At 41.8% G+C, this 25,366-nt stretch overlaps 1 protein-coding gene across 3 annotated transcripts in view; it reads left to right on the top strand.

Annotated features, from left to right (window-relative positions):
* CDC42BPA (CDC42 binding protein kinase alpha) overlaps window positions 1–25,366 on the top strand; it is a 198,151-nt gene that overhangs the window by 62,549 nt on the left and 110,236 nt on the right. The gene's annotated exons all lie outside the window — the stretch shown is intronic.

Consider the following 25,366-nt stretch of genomic DNA (forward strand, 5'->3'; position numbering starts at 1 on the left):
ACTGATTGGTTTATGTCCAGAAAATTAATGGATAAATTTATTTGCATAGATAATTTAGAAAATTCTAAACTTTAAGCAACTGGTTTTGTCTTGTAATGTAAAATTGATTGGAATAGGAAAGTTAAAGCAATATTTGATTTCGTTAGCAGCAGGGATACCTTTTCTGTATACCAGGGGCGTCCAAACATTTTGGCAGGAGGGCTACATCATCTCTCTTGTCACTGCGTCGGGGGCCGGGAAAAAAAAAAGGATTAATTTACATTTAAAATTTGAATAAATTTACATAAACGAATATATTAGAGATGTACCTTATATGGATGAATGAAGGTCTTGCAGTAGCTCAAGGCCTATAAAAGGTCTTGCACAAAGCAAGGCCAGCCTTTCCATCGCTGCCACTGGTGCATCACAGATGTGAAACAGAAAGTAGTGGAGGGAGCCCTCGTCCCACAGCTCAGTGAGAGGTCGAACAGTCATTCTCACACTGAGAGCAGTTGCATCAGATCAGCACGGGCTCCAGCAAGTCTCCAGAGGGCCAGAGGTTCACTGGAGACTGAGGGCTCCCCACTGGCCAGATTGGGAGCCCCAAGGGCCACAAGTGGCCCTTGGGCTGGGGTTTGGGCACCCCTGATGTATACAAATATTTTTAGTTGCACTGTTCATTTTTAATGTAAAATGTCAACTTGCAGGATGATGGCTGAGTTATTAGGCAGTGAGATTTCCATTCTGAATTATTAGAATTTGCTTAGCCCTATTGTTATAGAAACCTCTATTTGTAAAATAATAAGGGGCATAATTCACAAAGTGCATGTAGAAGACACAGTGTAAAGGTTTAATTTATTCCCAAGTGCATTGGGAGCTGATCAGAACAGCTATGACCACATGTACCTGTCCTATTCATGGTTTCAGTACCCATGTGGACAGACACATGTCACGTACTGTGTGTCACAGCCATTGCAAAAATTCCAGTCCTTCTGTTATTTCAGTGGCTCAGTCGATGCCTGTGGGAATCTCCTCCCCTTGGTAGCAGGCATGGTCACATAGTCTAAAGAACAGGTGGTTGTCCTGCTTCCCCAGACTGACCTTGCAGGGAACAGCATTCCCTGGGAGGCCTAAAAACATAAGAAAGACGCATCTACACAAGCTTCCTGTATTTCACAGTGACCCACATACTACTTATACTTCATTGATGGACTTTGTGACCGTAGGTTGTGTTGATGGCACCACCGCTTACTTCTGGGTTCAGAGAGCGTTGCGAGCCTCAAAATAGTGGAAAGAGGGTCACGGCAATCAGGAGGGATTTTCCCAGTGCGTGATTTTCATGTGCTGCAGCTCTGCCCACCATGCTGAGCCTTCTGCTGCTATGTGGAGGCTGGCACTGCAGTCTCTCTACTAGACACCAGGCAGCCTGCGATGCAAGAACCTCTCTTCACTGGTTCATCATACTTTAGAATGATCATGGTCTTTTTGGTATATAACACTTTCATATGACAAAAGAATTGTTTTAAGTAATTATTCAGGCATAAATGTTTTTGAGATCTCCTTAAATAGACTTCTCAAAAATTATCATATTTGTCTTTAATGAACAAAAAAAAATGACATGTTTATTTGAAAAGCTATGTGTCCTGACTGGGTTTAGGCCCTGATCCAAAGTATTTTGAGGTTTCTTGATAATAGCAACAGTAATGTGTTTGTGTTTTGTGTTTGCATTGTGATATAAGTCCAAATGAACTTAAAAAATGTAGACAGGAGAAGAATGAAGGGTGGAAGGCAGGGATTGGTAAAGTAGTGAAACAATGAAAGCTGAACTGGTTAAAGGAGAGTGGAGAATGCTGAACGTTAATTTGTATATAAATTGTCAAGGTTACTACAGTAGCTACAATTGAAAATATTTGAGACTCTTCCTTTTGAGCCAGTGCATAACATTCTGTAATATTTTCCATCCTCAAATGGTTAAGCACCAGCACTAGATTAGCTGTTAGTTAAATTAGATGTTTGCAGACATGCTTCTTGTCTTGCTCATACTCCTTTCATAAGATTCCCTTGCCTTTTCTTGTATTATTTTCAGCTTTCCCAATAAGACTGTCTTGCCTGCTTCATAAATCTCTTTATATCCAAAATGACAGTTCTTATCACTCAGATTGCAGTTAACACAGACCATGCTTGTAAGGCATAGGTTTCTTTGCAAAAATTTAAAACTGCCAAATGGTTTACTTGATTTGTTGTTGAAATGTGACCCATTTCCCTTTATTTTACTTGTAACTGTAATGGCAGAAAGAGAGGAGAAACATATCTCTTTGCCAGCAATTGTCTTTTTTAGGGGAAAAACTGAGATTTTTTTTTCTCTTGGGGGGGTATTTGGAGAATCACTAACTTTTGGTTCTGTCTGCTCTAGTAGTTAGCAAAAGTGTTATAGGTAGGTGTCAAAGAGTTTCCCACTGTTTTGTGTGTTGGGCAAAGTAATGATGTTTCACATAACAAAACTACAGTCATACTGTTGTGTGTATGAAGCTTTGCAAACTCCCAGGATGCTTTCTGTTGGTCTAAGAAGTTGACTCTACTTCTGCTGGGTATTACATTAAATTGGTTGCTGTATCCATAGCTTGCTAGCTTAGGTAACACTCCAGTTGTAGTTTGTGTAATGCTGTTATAGTATATACTGTGAAGTATTACAAATTGTACTCCAAATCTACAAATTTCCTATTTTGCTCTTGTTAAAAATATACCTTATAAGGAGTATGCATCACCTATATTCATTATTTTTATTTTTGAATAACAGTAGTGAGCTTTGTAGTTGTGTTGGGAGAAAGGTGGAATAAAAATATGATAAATAATGTATTTTAAATTAAGAGAGAGAATAGGAAGATAGCTACCTGCAAGGATTATGAGTGTTCAACAATGGTATAGTATGCTACTATAGTATTAGATAATTAAGAGTAAAATCATTACTTAATAAACAAAAATAATAAAGCACACAAATAGACTGGATCATATGGAGCAATGTACAAGTAGGAGAGAGAGACTGCTTAACCCTTTCTTTTCCTACTGTTTGACAATTCAGATTTGCTTCTTCTGATTGTTTTTCTGCCAGGGTACCTGTATGTTTTTACCTTCTAGTACAAAAAATAGCTTGGGAAGGGTAATTTGAACAGACCCTATTTGGAAAGTGTGTGATAGTGAGACAAGCAGGAAGGAGAAGCACAGGACCCACATTTTAGAGAATGACAATCTGTCTGGGACCCACTGAAAGTGTTGCCATTAACCTGGAAGTGATGTAATGGCTAGAAGTGACATCATCAAGTAGGAAATGCTGTCATTGTGACACCAGAGCCTGCTGCTTTCCTGAAAATGCAGCTGTAAGTTGGAATGTTTCTCAACTATTTTCCAATACTAGGGTGAATCGGAAAGGGAAAAAAAGCCTATTTACAACCTTGACACAAGCAAAATAATCTCTCCCTTTCCAGTGTCCCATCATCCCATCTATTCAGGACAAACCACCATGCCTCTTTCCACTCAGAGCCTGCCCTACTCTCAGCTCTGTTACTCCCCACAGTCAGTCCAAGGGCTCTTTCTGATGTGCAGTTACCTCAGGCACTCAGTGGCTTGCAGAGCCGTGACAGCTGCTGACAGGAGCCGCATTGAACGGGCCCACATGCATTGCTGCAGCCTGGCCAGATAGGCCAACTTCAGGGTTCCCCAGGGCAGAGAGTTTGTCCTGCCCTGACAGCTAGTCACTCGGTCATCTGAAATCCTGCAGCACTAGGTTCTTGGCAAGAACTATGGGGGCCAGGGTTGCCCAGGGAGGTACTGTACTGTGGTGGGCAGGGTGGTGAAGAGAGTGGCACCAAGGATAGCTCAGAACAGTGATTTTCAACCTTTTTCATCTCATAGCACACTGGCAAGGCACTAAAATGGTCAAGTCACACCATCAGCTTTTTGACAGTTGACAAGGCTGTGCTGTCAGTGGGGGCTCACATCCCCCAATGGTCCTATTGATAAATGACCCTCTCCCAAATTCCCACGGCACACCTGGGGACCAATTACGGCACACCTGTGTGCCAGGGCACAGTGGTTGAAAATGGCTGGCTCAGAAGTTTTTAGCTCATGAAGCTGTTTAAGCCCTGAAATTGGCACGTGACCCACCTAGTGATCCTGATCCAGTTTGTGAGATGCTTGTCTACCTTATGTTTGCGTAGCTTGTGTTTGCTCCTATATGAAATCTTCCTATAAGTATATCAGTTCTAAGTCATTAGTCATCTTGGATTTCAGAATTCCTCACATGGTGTACTTTATCTTTTTTGACTCTGGTTTTGATGTTAGTATGACCTTTTTATTTGCTAAATCAATTATATATGATCTTCTGGGAATATCTGATTTTTTTCCTGATCATTAAGCTGAAATTTAGGGCAAAAGAGCATAGAAAAATGGTGGCAACCATGCATTTGAGTTGGGTTAGCACAAATGTGAACCAAATGCAATTGGCAATTAAAGCAAGACATAATTGTGGATTTACAGCTAAAACACATAATTATATCTATAGTACAACAAGCAGTTGAGAAAGCAAATTTACTTTGAGAGTTAATACAGGTTCAAACTGGAAAGTACAATACAGTGAGATGATTTTAATACGATGGCTCTGTTTTTACCCTGGGGGCTGGGGGCTAAGAATAGGCCCTCAGTTTGGCTGTACTTGTCGTAAGAGGCAACTAAACAGCCACCGGGTAGATGGGACTCGTCAGCCTAGGAAGGCAGCTCATCTAAGAGAAGGAAACTCTGACCTCAAACCTCCACTGCCTTGTGGCTACATCCAGTTCTGGAAAAGGCTTCAGGAGTCAACCTCGAGGCAAAATCAGGAGCCGGAGTCCCTTAGGCAGTTCATGGCTGAACACAGTCATGTTCTGGCAACTCCTGCGACGCCGCTGGAACCAACCGTATTGGCTTCTGCCTTTCCATTGGACCATTCCAGCGACGTGGAGAGGGGGGATTTGCTGCATGGGTAACAGCCTATCCTCCATACCTTCTTTACCCAGGCTTCGCGCACTGGAGAGGACACTCCAACTTCGCCATACGGCGTCGGCACAACATGGGAAGCAGCAGTTTACCGGTTATAAGTCTTTGCTCGATTGGCGTAGAGCATGACGCCAGGGGCTGCTTCCGACGGTGGGAGAGATCATTGCATCTCATTGGGCAGCTACCGCCCGCCTTAAGCTGGGCAGTCCCCAGCCAGTAAGGTGTTGCCTCGCCACGGTCAGTTAACCTCATGGGGTGCGTGGGGTTTAGGGTGAAAACCGACAAGCGGATCAACAACTCTGCACCATGCAACAGAAAACAGAAAACTACTGCCCTAAAGCTGGGCACCTGGAACGTTAGGACAATGACACCTGGCTTCTCTGATGACCTGCAAGAAATAGACGACGCACGCAAAACAGCTGTCATCGACATGGAGCTGAGCAGACTGCAGATGGACATCGTCGCCCTTCAAGAGACTAGGCTGCCAGATTCCGGATCTGTCAAGGAGAGAAATTTCTCATTTTTCTGGCAGGGAAAACCACCAAACGAAACCAGGGAACATGGCGTTGGCTTTGCGGTCAGAAATACCCTGCTGAAATCCATCATCCCACCTACTGTGGGAAGTGAAAGAATTTTGTCCCTGCAGCTCCAGTCATCAGCAGGACCTGTCACTCTCATCAGTGCTTATGCACCGACTCTGTCGTCTCCAGCAGAAGCCAAAGACAAATTCTATGATGACCTGGCCACCACTGTCAAGAAAATCCCTGTAAAAGAGCCATTGTTCATCCTCGGCGATTTCAATGCTAGAGTTGGTGCTGATAACAGTTCATGGCCCACTTGCTTAGGTCAGTTTGGCACTGGGAGGATGAACGAAAATGGCCAACGCCTGCTAGAGTTTTTGCTGTCATCACGGTCTCTGTGTCAGCAACACGTTCTTCAACACAAAGCCCCAACATAGAGTCTCTTGGAGACATCCAAGATCAAAGCACTGGCACCAGCTCGACCTGATCCTCACCAGACGCTCCAGCCTTCCCAGCATCAAGATCACACGCAGTTATCATGGTGCTGCCTGCGACACTGACCACTCCCTGGTGTGCAGCAGAGTGAAACTGCAAACAAAGCGACTGTATCACACGAAAAAGGAAGGAAGACCTCGCATTGATACCAGCAAGACCCAGGATCAGAGAAAAGTGGAGGAATTTGCACAAGCGCTTGAGGAATCTCTTCCAGGCCCGGCCGACGCAAACGCATCCAACAGATGGGAACATTTCAAGAATACCGTTTACAACACCGCCTTGTCCATATTCGGCAAGAAGACCAACAAGGCGGCAGACTGGTTTGAAGCCCACTCTGAGGAGTTGACACCAGTCATTGAGGAAAAGAGGAGAGCTCAAGCAGCATACAAGGCCTGTCCCAGTGAGCGCAACCTGCAGGTCCTCCGAACTGCTCGCAGCAAAGTCCAACAGACTGCCAGGAGATGTGCTAACGACTACTGGCTCCAGCTCTGTTCCGAGATACAGATAGCAGCTGACACGGGCAACATCAAGGGGATGTATGATGGTATCAAGCAGGCCCTAGGTCCAACACAGAAGAAAATTGCCCCTCTGAAGTCTGCCACAGGCGAGGTCATCCAGGATCGGGCGCAGCAGATGGAACGCTGGGTGCAGCACTACTCTGAGCTATATTCCAGAGAAAATGTAGTCACCGAAGAAGCACTGAACAACATTGAGTGCCTGCCTGTGCTGGAAGAGCTTGACAGTGAACCAACCCTAGAAGAACTTCACGTGGCCCTGGACTCCCTTGCCTTTGGCAAGGCACCTGGAAAAGACAGCATCCCTGCTGAAGTCCTAAAATGCTGCAAAGAGATCATCGTCACTGAGCTGCATGAAATCCTCTGTCTCTGCTGGAGAGAAGGTGGAGTACCTCAAGACATGAGGGATGCAAACATCATCACGCTGTACAAGAACAAAGGTGACAGGGGTGACTGCAACAACTACCGCGGCATCTCTCTCCTTAGCGTTGTAGGAAAGCTGTTTGCCCGAGTTGTACTAAAGAGGCTCCAGGTACTTGCAGAGAGCGTCTATCCAGAATCGCAGTGTGGATTCCGAGCCAACAGGTCCACCACTGATATGGTATTCTCCCTTAGACAACTGCAGGAGAAATGCAGGGAACAACGACAGCCACTCTTTATAGCCTTCATAGATCTCACAAAGGCTTTCGACCTGGTCAGCAGAGACGGCCTCTTCAAGATTCTCCCCAAGATTGGATGTCCACCCAGGCTCCTCAGCATCATCAGATCTTTCCACAAGGACATGAAGGGCACTGTTGTCTTCGATGGCTCCACATCAGACCCTTTTGACATCCGAAGTGGAGTGAAGCAGGGCTGTGTTCTTGCACCAACCTTGTTTGGGATTTTCTTCGCTGTCCTGCTGAAGCAGGCCTTTGGAACTGCAGCAGAAGGCATCTATCTCCGGGCCAGATCAGACGGAAAGCTCTTCAACCTCTCCAGACTGAGAGCAAAATCCAAAGTCCAGCTGAAATGTCTGCGTGACTTCCTCTTTGCCGACGATGCAGCTGTCACTACCCACTCTGCCAAAGATCTCCAGCAGCTCATGGATCGTTTTAGCAAGGCCTGCCAAGATTTTGGACTGACAATCAGCCTGAAGAAAACACAGGTCATGGTTCAGGATGTGGACTCACCTCCCTGCATTACAATCTCTGAGCATGAACTGGAGGTTGTCCATGACTTTGTGTACCTTGGCTCAACGATCTCCGACACTCTTTCTCTCGATACCGAGCTAAACAAGCGCATCGGTAAAGCAGCTACCACGTTTTCCAGACTCACAAAGAGAGTCTGGACCAACAAGAAGCTGACGGAACATACCAAGATCCAGGTCTACAGAGCTTGCGTCCTGAGTACACTTCTGTACTGCAGCGAGTCATGGACTCTTCGCTGACAACAGGAGAGGAAACTGAGCGCTTTCCACATGCGCTGCCTCCGACGCATCCTCGGCATCACCTGGCAGGACAAAGTTCCAAACAACACAGTCCTGGAACGTGCTGGAATCCCTAGCATGTATTCACTGCTGAAACAGAGACGCCTGCGTTGGCTTGGTCATGTCGTGAGAATGGATGATGGCCGGATCCCAAAGGATCTCCTCTATGGAGAACTCGTGCAAGGAAAGCGCCCTACAGGTAGACCACAGCTGCGATACAAGGACATCTGCAAGAGGGATCTGAAGGCCTTAGGGATGGACCTCAACAAGTGGGAAACCCTGGCCTCTGAGCGGCCCGCTTGGAGGCAGGCTGTGCAGCATGGCCTTTCCCAGTTTGAAGAGACACTTTGCCAACAGTCTGAGGCTAAGAGGCAAAGAAGGAAGGCCCATAGCCAGGGAGACAGACCAGGGACAGACTGCACTTGCTCCCGGTGTGGAAGGGATTGTCACTCCCGGATTGGCCTTTTCAGCCACACTAGACGCTGTGCCAGAACCACCTTTCAGAGCGCGATACCATAGTCTTTCGAGACTGAAGGTTGCCAATACAATACAATAGTTACCTCAAATTGTAACAGAAGTTATTGCCATCTATTCATTTTCCTGTAAATGTGCAAATGTTGACTTCCCTGCACAGTGTATGCCAGAAATTGCCAAAATGGCTATTTGGAATAACAAAGTCACATGGAAAACCTGTTCAAAGTGACAGTGTAATCAATGATCTATCAATAGACTTCTAAGAGTTTGTTCCTTGATTTAAGTTGCAATACAGCCAAGAGAATCAGTAAAGAATCAGTCGAGCAGAAGGGGACTGCTAGTAAGTTACTGATACAAGGGGCAGAGAGCATGATATAGGAGCTGTAGTTGAGACAACAAACAGACCACTGGAAGCACATGCACAGTACACCTTTTAGGAGTGAGGTTCCTTTTTATTGTTTCTCAATACATTTGGACAAAATCTTTACCAAGTGAGTATCTACAAGAACAACCAAGACCAACAGATATTTTAAAAAGACAATGTGATCACAGTATGAAATATAATCACATCACATCAGTGCTCTTACATTTTTCTGCAAAACCAATTAAAAGAAAACAAGGCACCCCACACACAGCATATAAACAAAGAAAGTTAAATGGAAATAAGCAATACTCTGAAAAGTACGATTCCATACTGTTGCTCTGCTTGGTAAACTATAAGTAGTTGTTGTGTTTTAGACCTCATAGTATTACCCTTTATCAACCTGTTCGGATTTTAGTTTACATTTATGTACAGCACTTTGCAATCAGTGGTCAAAGGAATTAAACTATGCAGTTTTTGGAGAACCACTATCCCTATAATAAAAGTACTGTACAAAATATGGGTTGGGAACTAGAGACTCGATCAGAAATATTTTCCATTAATAATGAGCATGCTTTTCCTGCTGATCATTACCGTGCTAGAACTTGGATTCTATTCCATACCTTTTTCTGTTAATTTGTCATGCTATTTGTTTTTAGCATTTATTAGTCACCTTTCCTAATCTTTCCTTCACAACATACAAAAGAAAAGCTTGGAATTTTTGATGAAATGGGACAATAATGAGGAAAAAGGAAAACCACTCTTCTAAAAATAGTGGGCAAAGCTGGTAGAAATCAAATAGAATAGTGCTTTCACAAGTACAGTTACTTTTAACGCAGGAATGCTTTTTGTTTAGGTATGTTTGTTCTTAATATTCACTTGGAATATTATACTTAGTGCCTCCAGAACTTGTTTAAAGTCAATTACCAAGATATTTGTCCTTGGGTGCTTCCTCCTTGCCCGCTTAGCAGCTTCTTCTGCCATTAGATATTTGATTTTCTCTGTAAACTGCTTTGTGAACTTTTTGTTGAAAAGCGGTATATAAATACTGTTGTTGTTGTTGTTGTTGTTCTAACATGCTGGATAAGCATGCTCTGAACCCAGCCTGTTCTGAAGAAACAACTAGATGGGTAAAGAATGGGTGAAATAGGGACACATGCATACACTGATGTGCTCAAAACAAAAAGCAGGGAGGATGTGAAAACGAGAAAGCTGTTTTGAGTGCCACTTCAAGCTTTGCCCCTGTTTTTCTTCCAGGTGCTCTGGCAGCAAAGAGTAGCAACTTGACCTGCCTGTTTGATCTCTCAGGGATGGCATCCACTCAGAGTTCATTACTTGAGTAATACAACTGGTAATTAAAGAGGTCCAGGGCTTACCATTACCTAACATTCCTAAGCTTCTAGAAGGGACCTCCACTATAGAGAGAAAGGGATCTAAGCACTCTTGCAAGAAAGAACAAAACCCCAGAAAGAAAGAAGTTGAAGCCAGTCAGTCTGTTATTTGTACTACAGTGGTTCTCAGACTTTTTAGAGGTCCTAGAGGTTGCTGCCTGTTTTATAAATGCCAGGTGTGTGACTGTAATGGTGATTGGGCAGAAGTGCCCCTGCCAAAGAAGAAGCTTGTTTAATCCTTGATGTGCATAGTCTAATTTGCCCTGTCAGTTTTGCAAACCACCAAAAATTGGGTCATTATCCACTGGTAGATCCCAGGACCCACAGTTTGAGAACTGCTATTTTAGAGGTAGCAGAAAGGGGAAAGGGATCTCTGTCACATCATCTCAGTTCACCAATGCTCCAAACAACCAGTGTAGCTGACTTAGTGCCTGCCAATCTCTGCAACATTCCCAAGTGCCCAAGTAAACAGGATTATATCATCCAACACCTCAGATCTTTGCTGGCTAATGTTTGCTCAGATGTTATTTAAAATAATTTACATCCCTCCCCATTCCCAAGAGGACTTATTTCTACATATTAACAGAGGTGCCCAAGAGGACTTATTTCTACATATTAACAGAGGGCAAAAATAGAGTGGTAAGTGCATCTCTCTGGCTTCTCCATCTCACAGGGTAGTTGGGTGTACATGCGGGGGGAACGGCATTGAGTGTAATGGAAAGTCTCAGATAACCTGATGGCAGTGGTGAGCTCTTCTGCAGTTAATCTGGCAAGCAGTGATGGACTTCCCAGATATTCTTGTGGTTGTTGTACTCATGGAGCTCAGGGCAGACTTGCCAGGCTTGTATGCATCAGTGGTTGACTTGCTTCTCTAGGACCTTGTATCTGTGAACCAAAAATTGGGTGGTGGCAGAAGTGGATTTGCCCAAGAAGATGACTTGCAGAAAATATCCTTATGTAAAGCCTTCCTTATTCAGAGAATAGGTTGATATGGGGGGATATGCCTGTATGTATTACTATAGGTAGGGATTTGCTGCTCTTCTGCATCCCAGTGTGCAAGGTTGCCTTACCCTGGAAACACTAGGAAACAGGAATATTTGAACATAGCTGTAAATTCCCCCTTTTAGTGATTCCTGTGTAGGGTACTCTACCCACTCATTCTGCTGCTCTCAAAAAAAGATATTGACAGGGAATGTGACTTGAATGCCTTGGAGCCTGTTGTATCAAGCATGGGCTTAGTTAGTTTGGTGGAAGTTCCTTCTTCTCTGTCCTCCTCGTGCTTTCTCTTTGAATTTGGTGTCAGCATTATAGTCCAGTGGCGCTTACGTCTAGGTACATGTTTTTACGATTGCAGTGCTAATTGTGTAAATTAGGTGCAGTTCATTAGAACTTCTTTGTTTGACATGTGCTAAGTAACAGATTCTGTTAATGGTTTAGGGTTTTCAGGTTCCAACCACAGTTTGGAGGCCAAGGCTAAGCTAAGGTCTTATGGTGTTCTTTTGCCTGTGACCCTCTTGAACTAGAGGAGGAGCTATTTCCCACATGTCCCAAAGCTGGAAACTCTGTGAAAGGGCAGTCATGAATAAGCTGAAATTGCTCGTTTTTTTCTTACTGCAGGTCAGGTTGTCTCACAGTCTTCTTAGAGCATTTGCAAAAGGAGATTGTGAAACAGAGCAGGTGGGAATATTATCTATTTGAGCTCTAAATCGTCTATAGTATTTCCTGGGATTATAGCTAATTGTCACTGTTCCTAAAATCTGAATGTTGCCATCTTATTACTTTTAAAGAAAATTAGAGCATTTCTATAGCATAGTCCAATGCACTACTTTGTCCAGTTGAGTTTGCTCCCAGATAAATGTTCATAGGATTGCAGCCCTGATTGTGTAAATTAGGTGCGGTTCATTAGAGCTGCCTTTTTATGTGGTGTGCTGAGTAATGCATAGCTGAACTAACTGGAGCTAGGTTTTACCTGATGTTTTCTAAAAAGTTCTGTCAAGGGCTTTTATTGACTCAGGTGCAGTTATATTTTTTCAAAAGCAAATAAAAACATTTCAGAAATCTCAACATTTTCTCGAGCATCAGGAAATGGTGATATTATCACCGTTATAGTTCAGCTGTCTTCAAATAGTAAAATTGGCTAAAATCCAAACAACAAAACCTTAAGGAAGCAACATAAGCAGTGGAGGAAATATGGGTCGGAAAAGGGCCACCTTGAACTTGATGCAAATTTCACATATGAGTTTAGGAAAGACTTGCCTTTTATTACCAACAGGACTTTGTGGACACTGTATAAAATACTAAAAATTTTGTATTCTGAATTAGTCATGCAAACATCTGCTTGCATTGTTCTGATTCCATTGTGAAGGTTTTTAGAAAATTCTGAATTCGGGGCGGAGGCATCAGTAGCAACAGAAAGTTAATGGAACCTGAAGATTGCTGTTAGGCCAAAAATAGTAGCCTTGACTTAGTGCTTTGTACTGAATTCTGACCCCTAAAAATTCTTCCCAATCTGTTGCTAATTTCTGAAACTTCTTCTGATGTCATGGAAATGTTTCCACAATCATAGAGATTGAAAACATCGATTCTAGGATTATAAATTGTACATATTTGTCCAGTGCACATGTCAGATCTCGTCTGATCATAGAAGCTAAGCATGGTAGGCCTGGTTAGTACTTGAATGGGAGACAGCCTGGGAATACCGGGTGCTGTAGGCTTACACCATAGTCTTTCGAAACTGAAGGTCGCCAACCATTTTGTCCAGTGAAACCAGGAATTCACGGAATTAATTTTAAATGTTTGCAGTTAGGACAAGCTAAGCTGTTGCTTAGGTAAATCATCCATACCTATTGTTTAGAGTTTTGGCAAAAGACTGTAAAGGTAAATGTTGTAGAACCATCTTTGTCTTTGGTGCAATTGTTTGCTTGTTTTTGTTTTGTTTGATCTAATTAACTTTTCTTGCAAAGATATATATTTAATTTTGTTTTCAGAATATGTGGATGGAAGATTGAACCTGAACAGGTTTCTTTTCTTCATTGTGCTAAAGGCTGTATTTTTCTGTATTGTAGATACTCTGGCCTTGCTAGCCTCTTGTTTTTTAGGAAGTTACGTTGTGTCTCTCTGTGTATGTGTTTAAATAACCATTTAACTTTTACTTTTATTCTTAGTACTATCAACAATATGCTGGTATTCAGGATGTTGGATTTTTAAAAACCCAACTCCTATATGGAGAAGATAGTTTGAAGCCTTAGCTACCTGTCATGTGAGAATTGTATAATTAGTATTCAGATATTATTAGGGCAGATATTATTAATCTGAATTATAATTTACACTATAATTCGGGCAGGAGGTCTGGTCTAGAGGGTTGAGCCTCCGTTTTCCTTAAGATAACGTCTGAAGGTCGCCAGTTCGAGGCCACCGGCACCATGAATGGCGAGACCTTGAAGCAGCTGACAAGACCAGCCGAGTTATTCCACCCGCTCTTGGAGAGATGAAGGAGTTGCTTGTCAGCCTGCATGGGAGGAATCTGGAGGCCAGAAAGTGATAACAGACCATAAAAGATCCATCTGAAATGTTGTGGTTCTTGAAAGATAGAGAACCTTCTTCTATTGTAAAAATCCCTACAGGGATTTAGAACAGCCTGCCCATGTAAACCGCCTTGAATTAAAGTCTGAGGAGAAATCTGACAACCAAGAAAGGTGTATTATTATTATTATTATTATTATTATTATTATTATTATTATTATTATGAAAATGACTGTTGTTGCTACTGAGATTATGTCAGTGTGTAAGAGCCAATAAAGTTCTCAAATGGCAGCAGTTCTCAAACTCTTAGGGAGAGTTTGAGCTGCTCTAAGTTCTTGCGGGAGCAGGGGGAGGGGGACAGTCACTCCACTTTCACTTTCTGAAGGTTGGGGAGCCCTGCGGAGGGTCACGCAGAACTCCCTGCACCCCCGGGAGGTTACAACAGGGAATGGTAACTACATCCCAGTCCCTTCAGCCACCTTAGCGACATGATCCTGGTGATTGCGTCGCTTCCTCCCCTGCCCCCGCCCCTTAAGGGGCAGAGTCCAGGGCCCTCAGGCTGGGGTGCCATGACACCCCAGTTTGAGAACCACTGGTCTAGGGGGGCCAGTTCTTTTTAACTTGTTGGTAAATGATGTGGAGTTAGAGGTAAACGGCAAGATGGCCTAGTAAAAACCAAAGTGGATTGTGAAATGGTCCAAAAGAGCCCTTCTAAACTGGGTGAATCGGCAACTAAATGGCAAATGTAGTTTAGTATCAGTAAGTATAAATTTATTCACAATTGGGGCAAAAAAAAAAAATCCCACCTTTCTTTTACAGCGTTTGAGCCATCAGTGATGAACCAGGGAAGAGATATTGGAGTCATGCTGGATATCTCAATTAAAATGTCAAGCAAGTGTACAGCAGCCGTGAAGAAGGCAAATGCCATGCTAGGGGTCTTGAAGAAAAGGGACTGAAAATACCATTGCTAATATTAGACTTACACATATCTATGGTGAGGCCTCGTTTGAAATACTGTGCACTGTTCTACTTGCCACATCTGAAGAAGGATATTGTAGACCTGATAGTGGTTTGAAAACTGGCCAGGCAGCCCCCCTTCTGTTTTTGAGCTCCTGCCTAGGGTTGATTTGAAATGTTTACTTGATATGAGATGGACATTCAGGGAAAGTGGGACACTTTTATTTCCGGCACCTCACTATGCTGGCTGAACCAACTCTCTGAAGCTGCGGTTCCTAAACTTCTGGTTTGTAATTGGAGCTCCTACTGCAAACTTGAAGTGAGCTCTGACAGCTGATTGGCGCTCAGAACAGCACCGGAGAGGGTCACAGAGGGGGGCTGCGAGCCTCCAGAAGGCTTCACAATCCCCATACATTGAAATGACTCTAGGTCCCTCAGTGTCACAATTGCTGTGACTCTGTCAGGGCATATCCCCCAGCCTCACCCAAGCTTAGAGCATTTCCAACTCCCTTGCAGGAGTTTGGGAACCACTGCTCTAAAGCATCTGTGCTGTGTGTAAAGAATATTCAAACAAACACCTTGATCAACTGTCTACTATGTGTATTCATAAATTGCCTCAGGCATATACCTCTTGGAAGTGTCTACTGGTAGCACATTATAATAATTACAGTTAAGTGACTGACATTTTTTCCCCTTAAACCCTTATACCTGCAATATTCAAATTTCATCAGTGATAGAGATTTGTAATTATAGTATTTGCATAATAATTTAACTGTAAGAGCTCCTGATATCTCAGCATGTGTAAGCTACTTCAGAAAAGGTCAAAAGCAGATGTTTAAATTAGCCTTGTTAGCTGACTTAGAAGCAAACAGGCAACTAGTGACAGCATTGGGCAACGAGAGGAACTGCATGGCAGTACACTTGGCACCTGCACAGAATTTCTGCACTTCTTGTGCAATTGTATAGGCCTCACTGAGTATCTGAGTCCCAGGTAGTCTTGAAGCACTTCATTCTTCAAACAGTAGCCAAGTGTCTGGTAGTCATCTGATAAATAGGTAGCAGTTTTTCAATTTATGGGTACACCATCTGAGCAAGAAGTGATTTATATACTTCTGCATTTCCCAACATGTTCCAGATTTAGGGAATTGTATTTCTGCTTCTGAACAACAGTTACTTCCTTTAACTGTTCAGTAATAGTTAAACAACCAGCATCAGCATGAATTTCTCCATGGATTTTCACTTAAACTGCACACCAATTGCCTCTTTCTGGACAAAATAATTTGGAAGATAATGTCTTGAAAATATGCATGGAACAAACATAACTTTCTGATATTTTGTATACCAGTTGCTTTCCTGTGAACGTTTCATTCTCTGTATGATTTAAAAATAGACCTTTAAATGACCCTTACCTGCAAAATGTACTTTTTCTTATTGTGCAGCTGCTACTTTTTGTATTATTTTTCTATATTTTAGTGTAAATATTTTTTTTAATTGTATTTTTATAGTTGGCTATAAACTTCATGTTCTTTTGGGGGTGTGTGTGAATTTGTTTCATAAAATTCATGTTAAAAATAAGCTCTGTATTAACTGCAAGAGATTACAGGTATTACATTCCAAACAGTATGTATTTGTGCTCAACTTAATCAGACCTGAATTGCAGCCCCCCCCCCCAGCAACATGCAATGAATAGAATATTTTCACACTCTTTCCCCAGCAGTTTAGTTCATTAGTCTTATGGCCCAATCCTATCCTGGGCCAGCTTAGACTGTTCTGAATTTTACTTACTTCTCAGGCCGATTCATGGTTCCTGTGGCCCTATTCGGATCTGTGCCAGCTCTATTGCTGGCGTAGATCTGTTAGGCCGAAGGAAGCATGTCTGGGTTGAGGTTGAGATGTAGGAATTGGTGTTCACTGCTGCCACTAAGACCCACCCAGTCCAGCCTGGCCCAGTGCCTACCATGATCTTTCACCACCATCAGCGCTGTAACTGCAGCAAGGGCTAGTTTGCATGGCGCCACTGCTGACATATGGCCTTCTGGCCTTTGCACCAGTGTTCCACAGAGCAATGGACAGGCTGCTATGATGCTGGACTGTGCAGTATGCAGGTGGACCTCTGGATCTGCCAGTGTACTTTGCAGACAGAATTAGGTCATTACTATTAGCAGCCCCTAAATACACTGTGTTGATTTTAAGAGAATCTGAACACAGTCACAAGCACAGAAACGAAAATATATTATTTTCAAAAGACTTCAGAAAAACAAAAGACATTTTTGGAACAAGATATATTCTTAATTCACATTCTAAACATGTATTGTCTGAAACCTTTGTTTTATATTGATATAAAGTGCTATTCTATTCAGCCTGGTGATCTTTCTTCTGTAATAGCCAATGCCATATAATAAAGTTGAAATGTATAGAGGTCCAGCCTATTTATACACGGATTTTTTATACACGGATTTGACTCAGCATGAATGGCCCTTGCAAATGAGAAGGAATGTGCTGATCCCTGGAGAAGGGGAAAAATGCATCCTTTTAAAATCAGTTTTAAAAACTGAACAGTCCTTTAACAACAGCCTCCTTAATGAGAGGGAGAGAGAGAGAGAGGGCAGTGGGCTAACAATCCATCAATCCTTCTCTCTCCTTCAGACCTCTCCCTTCCCCCAGTGAAAGAAAGGTGATCCTTTTGCATTGATGAAGGGAGGGGCTGAGTGAAGTACTGATGACTTCTTAATGACTCTTATTTTAAAGTCAAAAGGTCAGCAAGGCTGGTTTTCAATCACTGGAGCAAAGAAACTGTTTTTTAAATTGATTTGCTATAGTACGTTTTTTTAATCCACGTGAGTGCTTGGAACAGAACCCACGCGAATAATAGTCTCAACCTGTAATAGAGGAAGTATCTGTGAATACCTCTCATATATATTTTTAGCGTCCACCATTTTTTTTAACCTGAAAGTAAATAACCTTAGAAACGTAACATTGAATATATGTTCAGTTTGTTCAATATGTTCAAACCTTAGAAAACGTAATATTGAATATATTTATTAAGGCTACTTTTATCTATTTTATATGAACTTCAATAGCAGAAATAGTTTCTGCAGTTGAAATTTGCAGAGTGTATATCAGTATCTTACAATATTTCACTTCCTTTTAAAAGAACTTTTAACTTTTTCATGGAAGGTTTTGGCAGTGCCACTGGCTGCAAAGACCACTGTTGTGTAGTGAGTGGCCCAGGTTTTTTTCCTTCTGCGTTCTGAGAGGCGCATACTGCATACTTTTAACATTGCTTGCCTTGGGAACTTGTCCTGCAATAACTTTTTTTGGGAGGGGGGGGGGAACAGGACTTGCACAATAAATGTTCCTGGGAAACATCTTGCAGACTAGGAACAACTCCCTGTGGACAGTCATGAACTCTGCTTTGAGGCCATGACATACAGGCAGACAGATGTGTATACATGAGACACTGTAAAATGAATCTAGAGAATTAACTTTTCTCTAAAAAGAAAAATTAGAATGTCCATTAGACTAGTAAAATGCCCCAACTGTATGCATACATGTGAGCACACATAAAGCATGTGTGTATGATCCTCAAGAAATCAAACCCAGATTCTGCAAGAAAGTTACCATAAATGTAGCCTATACATGTAACTTATTTGTTCCAAATTATTATGATTTCTTTGACAGCAGACTTTGCTGATGCTTCCTATTAACACCCAACCAATGTCTTGTGAATTCTGTGTTCCATTTTATCTCTCTGCGTGCCTTCCTTTCACTTTTCACCAGACATTTGGTCTTAAAAAAAACAAAAAACCTGTTTAAGGACCCAGTCCTGTCCAACTTTCCAGTACTGATGCACCCATAATGCAGCCCCCAAATAAGGAAACAAACATGACTGCCCCCTCACCTCAAGATGCAGTTCAATCCCCATTGGCATGGCTGCATCAGCGCTGGAATGTTGGATAGGATTGGGTCCTAAGAAGTTTGAAAAAGGATGTTCGGTATTGGAATACTTACTTGCATGGAATACTAAGTTCCAGAGGCAGGAAAGATTAGTTCAAAATATTAGGAAATCTCAGGAAACATTGAGCTGGGTATGTAAAATACAATCCAGTGTCTATTTTACTGTATTTAAAATATTTTCCCCCTTTCTCCTGCCAGTGGGAAGTGCTCAAGGCAACTTACAATTCATTAAAAATTATAATTTGCTGCTCTGAATGCCTGGGAGGGAGATAAAGAGGGATGGGTAAGTAGGTATGAATGAATAATTTCCTTGCCATTGTGATTTTGCCTGCCATTTTAGGGCCCAATCCTATCCAACTTTCCAGCACCAGTGCAACTAAAATGCAGCCCCAAAGTAAGGGAACAAATCTTCCTATAACTTGAGGAGACCTCTGTGACTGCCTCCCCACCATACGATGCAGTGCTCACCTCATTGGCATGGCTGCACCAGTCCTGGAAAATTGGATAGGATTGGGCCATTAGTTAGCAAAGGATCCATGCTCCTTTTTTTTTTTTTTTTTTTTTAATCACATTGAAAAAAATGTGGTTCTCCCTTGTGGTTCAAAGCCTTGCAATCTCCTCATAATGAACTTCATATATTTTTACTGTTTTTACTTGTGTAGTATCATTTCGTTCAGGAGAGGTCGGTTGCCAGACCATTTCAGTTTCATTACTGTTGGTTACTTAGGGGAATCCTCAGGGCTTTAAGAATCCTTATTCATCTGTGAAAACAGCTTTTCGAAGCCATTCTCTGTGTCCAGGTTTTTTAGATTTGGATACTGGCAGCTCCTCTTTCCCCTAATTTACCCCATGAAAAGTGGGGAGTGGAAAGCAAGGGAGTTGCATGTTAGGTACCATGTTGGTCAGCCCTCCAGCCTTCCCTTCCAGGGGGAATGTGTGACAGAGCATCGTTGATTGCAGCCCCTGACTCTGAAGCTTCTTGCCTTTGAAGACCTATCTGGCCCCCTGTTTGAGTTGTTTCAAAAACTGGTTTTTAAAATTTCACCAGATGTTTCAGTTAATTGATTTTTGTTACTCCTCTTGAATTATCTGTCATTTCAGGTTGACATGGACACAACCTCCATGTGTCAGGTTCAGTACTTATACTGCACTTTGTCTTTGGTTCAGTTTTTTCAAAATGATTAGCTAGCTCAATTGACTTTTTTTTGTTTTAAAAAATTTTTGGATCTAGTTATCTCATAGCATGAAGAGCATATATATCTATATATATGTAGTTTATATATCTACAGCAGTGTGTCTCAAACTGTGGGTTGTGACCCACTAGGAGGGTCATGAGCTAATTTCAGGTGTATCCCCGTTCATTTCAATATTTTATTTTTAATATATTAGACTTGATGTTACAATGATATGTGACTGCATTTGGGAAAATGTTACAGATCTGTACTTTTAACAGGCTACTATATATATGCTTTGAACAATGATAGTATATGGGACTTACTTTTGGGTAAGTGTGACTAGAATTGCAGCCTAGGATTGTTAAAAATTTTCCTGCTGGATGATATCACTTCCAATCACGACCATTTCTGGTCGTGGGTGGGTCCACTCCTGTTAAAGTGGGTCCTGGTGGTAAAAGTTTGAGAACCACTGATGTAGAGCGTAATACTATTTAGTCAGAATAGCTTTTTTCTTTTCTTATCTAGTCTTAATCGTTTAATGGAACAGATTATGTTTCCTTGTTATATAACGGGCATTTCCATTTATAATGTGTGAGATTTTCTGTTTTTTTATTTTCCATGGACATTTAAAGATGAAAACAGAATATTCTTTTCCATCATTCCATACATATAGCAGTTTCCATCCGACTGAAGAGTAAACAAGTAACCTATTCCATTTACTTATAATATAAAAAGATTTACAGTTGCATTCCATAGTAAAAGAATCCTTGCTTTTTCTAAAATTTGGGGCACCACATAAATTTGATTTTACAATGACTTACGTTTTCTGTATGTCAATAGCAGTAAAACCTGTATTAATTTCAAGGAACAGAAATAAATGAAAATAAAGTCACCATTTATTTTTCCCATGTCTCTTTCCTTTTAAGAGTTTCAGCTTCTGGCAGCTCCAAGTCAGAAAGTAAAAAGTAGGAGATGATAAAAATAAAAGCACTATTTGGGCATCCCTTATCCAAAGTGCTTGGGACATTTTGGATACCGAATTTTTCCATATTTTGGAAAAGTTCTTGAGGATGGGTCCCAAGTCTAAATACAAAATTCATATACGTTTCGCATACCTCTTATACATGTAATTATAACAGTAATTTTATGCAATTATTTTTAATAAATATTTTTAATAATTATTAAATATTATTAATTTTGTGCTTGAAAAAAGGTTTGTGCATGAAACACAGTTTGTGATTTTTTTCTTTAGGCAAAAAACTAAAAAAAGTCACGTTGGCACTCAAAAAAAGTTCTGTATTTTGGAAATACTCTGTATTTCAGAATTCTGGATAAGGGATGTCCAACCTGTAATGACTGCAAGTGATACTAACATTTCTTCATCTGGAGTTGTTTTAATGAGAGTGACTGAGCCTTCTTGTATTGTCGCAATATGAAATAAGATAGTAGGAATTGGTTGTTGTTGTCTAGCTTTCCCAGTGTGCTTCCATTCTCAGTTGAGGGGAGAAAGCTTTGCTATTTATGCCAAAATAGAATTATGGAAAAGGTATGTGGCCTATATTTAGAAAGAGATGTAAGAGAGGTGAAAGCCTTTCTAAAGACAAATATATAGTACTGAGGATACAGTATCAGGTAGCAATTTACATTATAACAGCTGAACATATTTTGGATTCTTGTGTAGCTTCTCCTTTCAGGATTCCTTTGACAGATGGTACCCACAGATGGATAGGACATTCTTAAGGAGATTTTCTTCTATTCCTTTACCAGCCAGCAACTCGTACTTCCACCACATCTCAGTGCTCTCACATGAATTAGCCTTACTTAGCAGACTTTAATTATTTAATCTTTAGTTCGAGCTACAGACTGGTAGTGTTGGTGGTATTAACAAGCGCTCTACTTATATTTCCGTCACTATGGATCCTGAATGTGACTGATTCTGAAACCCAGCACCATAGTCCATTTTTCCTTCCTTGTCTTTTTCTTTTTATGGCCACTATTAGAATTTATCTTGCAGTTCTGTTCAGACTGGAAATACATGTTGTGAAGTAAATTATCTAAATTCATTAGATTTTATTACTTTTTTGAAAATCCTGACCTTTCTCCAAGGAGCTCTGAGCAGCAGGCACAATGTGATTCTTTCCCCCACACACATTTCATCCTCGCAACAAGCCTGTGCGGTTACAGTCCCAAGCCCAAGGTCACCTTGTGAGCTTAAAATGATACTCTAACCCAGGAGTGTCAAATTCGTTTCATACAGAGGGCCGAAGTTAGCATTCATAGTGCCTGCTGAGAGCTGGAAGTGACATAATTATCAGAGACATCATTAAGTAGATGATGACCAGAACTAATCACTTTGTGCTCACATAGAAACTCATTAGCTGCAAATGACAGAAGAGAAAATGTACAAATCTTGTTCGTGTTTTGAAGATCTGGAAATGGAAAAGGTGCAAAAGAGAGCGACTAAAATGATTACTGGGCTGGGGCGCTTTCTTATGAGGAAAGGATACAGTGTTTGGGCCTCTTCAGTCTAGAAAAGAGGCGCCTGAGCGGGGACATGATTGAGACATATAAAATTGTGCATGGGAAGGATAAAGTGGATACAGAGATGCTCCTTTCCTTCTCATACAACACCAGAACCAGGGGACATCCACTAAAATTGAGTGTTGGGAGAGTTAGGGCAGACAAAAGAAAATATTTCTTTACTCAGTATGTAGTTGGTCTGTGGAACTCCTTGCCATAGGATGTGGTTATGGCATGGGGCCTAGACGCCTTTAAAAGATTGGACACGTTTCTGGGGGGAAAATCCATCATGGGTTACAAGCCATGATGTGTATGTGCAACCTCCTGATTTTAGAAATGGTTTATGTCAGAATGCTAGAAGCAAGGGAGGCCACCAGGATGCAGGTCTCTTGCTGTCTTGTGTGCTCCCTGGGGTATTTGGTGGACCACTGTGAGATACAGGAAGCTGGACTAGATGGGCCTATGCCCTGATCCAGCAGGGCTGTTCTTATGTTAAGATATCAGAGAGCCAATTATCATGCTGGGAGAACCTAATTATAATGGGGGCAGGATGAATTGCTTCTGGGGCCACATTCGGCCCACAGGCCCTATGTTTGACACCCCCTGTAGCCACTCTATCACACTGGCTTTCAATTTATAAAAACAGTTTTTGGTTTTCAACCTCCTAGGTCAAGCGTGGGCAACAGTACCTACAGTTTGCAAGATTTTTGTCTTCCTTTCCCCTCTTTGAACAGCAAGCCCATGGATAGGACTTATCACATGATAGGGGTGCAGGGATGCTGGGGGAGGGAAGAGTTGTCAAGGTGGGCTGAAGATATTCTGCAGACCTCATATTGTCTATACCTGGCCTTCAACAAAGTAGCAACTTATTATATTATAGCATCTATATTAAGAAATCAGTGCAAAATAATTAACACGTACATAGATGTGTTTTTGTCTTAAATATCATTTAAGATGTGAGGTACTGTAGAAGCTTGTTATAACTAGAATTTTAGAATCCCCATTCCCACATGGAAACTGTAACTTGAAAGTCATAATCCTTTGAATTGCTGTATCAAATGGGCGAGTCCTCTGTAGTGTGTTGTTGGTGTAAAATTTCCTTTGAGGAATGCGAAGCCTAGCTTGAAAGGCAATAAGCAGGATAGCTGAATCAAGAATAATATTGGGCAGCTGTGCACAGTTGAAATGCTAGAATGCTTCCACCCTCTCAACTAGGCCTGCTACTGTATAGATGAGTATTATGCTGGAATGCACGAATATTAAATCACAGGAATAGTTGGTGTTCAATATGATGGTCTTTCCATTCTTGAAAGAAAATAAGTAATATTAAAGTTGGATCCTTGAGTTTCAGGCTCTTGTAATCATGTTGTAGCAGATGTGAATGATGGTGGTAATTATTTCTGACATTTTGTGTTAATGGTAATAGAATTTAAAGTAAACAATGCCTTTGTGTTTGATTACTTTATACAATTGGACATCGCTAGGAGGTTGATGTGTTGTCTCTGAACTCCTGCCACTGGCTTAGAAGCAACCTGTGGTTGATTCTTGTGTGTGTGTGTGTGTGTGTGTGTGTGTGTGTGTGTGAGAGAGAGAGAGAGAGAGAGAGAGAGCCTTCAGTTTTGCAGAACTGTCTTCTCTTTGGTACACAACTGGCTAGTCTAATTCTGAGCACAAAAGTGGTTGCTTCCAGAAATTAAAATCAATTTAGCAATTTTGTGTTTCTAGGTAGGTATGCAATGAATGTATTAAAAGAAAATTAACCTTGGCAATTGGGAATTGGCTAAGGTGTACTGGTTTAAATCCTGTCTCAAAGATAATTTTTTTAAAGCCATGGGCAAAAACATAACCTCTCTGTGTTCTGCTCCAGAAATAGCTTGATGGAACTAGTTTATCTGAATTATGGACCCTTGTTATTCGTGAGGTTTCTGTTCCTGGAACCCACGCGAATACTGAATTTCGCATGAAACGAAGTCATGAAAAATTCGGGGTCCACCCAGGTCCGAATGTGACCGGAACTTTCCTCTGGTTGTGTCCAGAGCTGTTCTGAGGTCTGTGGAGACCGCGCACAGTCTCTACAGGTCTCAAAATGGCCTCTGGAGGCCTCTGGTGGTCACCCTTTACTTCCAGCGTGATAGCTTCGCTTTCACTTTTGCAGCTTTGGGGAGCCCTGCAGAATGTTGCGCAGGGCTCCCTGCACCCCCGGGATGCTGCAGGAGGCTCAGGTACATGCAGCGAAGCCCCTGCAGCCCCCTGAGCAGTGCGATCCTGGGGATCGCACCACTGCCTTCCCGCAGCCCTGCTGCCTCCCTCCCCACCCCCGCAGGACTTACAGTGGTTTTCAAACTCCCTGAGAGTTTGAAAACCGCTGCATTATACTTTTGTTAGTATATAGAGGCAAGCAATTTTCATCCACAGGTCTCTGTCACTGCAGAGAATATATTATACATGTAGAATATGCAATATAAGTATTCGTACATAAAATTTTACATGAAGTTTTAACTTCATTGCAGTCTTGGATTTGGGAATGGCAGTGACCCCCTTTTTGCCCATCAGCCAGAGCAGTTGGGAATTTTATATAGTCTCACACGCCCTTTGACTTGGAATCATCTTAGGCTGGAGTCATCCAGCGAGTCCCTATCTACATCCCTTGAGTCATGGATGAAGGGGTGCAACTGAGCAGCCCCTTGTGACTGCCCTTAAATTGAATTTTATATTTTAACTTTTTTTTAATAAACTTTATTTGGATTTTATTGTAAAGGTTTATTTTTCTTTTTGAAAGCCAGCTTGAAGGCTTGGTAGTGAAAAGACAGGGCACAAATGTAAAAAAAAATCAAGAAACTCTCAAACTTTACCAGGTTTTATGAAGTTTCATCATAGTTATAGCAGGAAATCACAGCTAAATGTAGATGTTCATTTTCTTAGTGTGAAGCTATTGGCTGAAGCCACGGATCCATCTGCACACCACACTGTGCATGTGTGTGTGGTAGCCTTTGGTTTAAGGTTGTC

The sequence above is a fragment of the Tiliqua scincoides genome, chromosome 1, assembly GCF_035046505.1.
Source record: "Tiliqua scincoides isolate rTilSci1 chromosome 1, rTilSci1.hap2, whole genome shotgun sequence".
Taxonomy (NCBI): Eukaryota; Metazoa; Chordata; class Lepidosauria; order Squamata; family Scincidae; genus Tiliqua; species Tiliqua scincoides.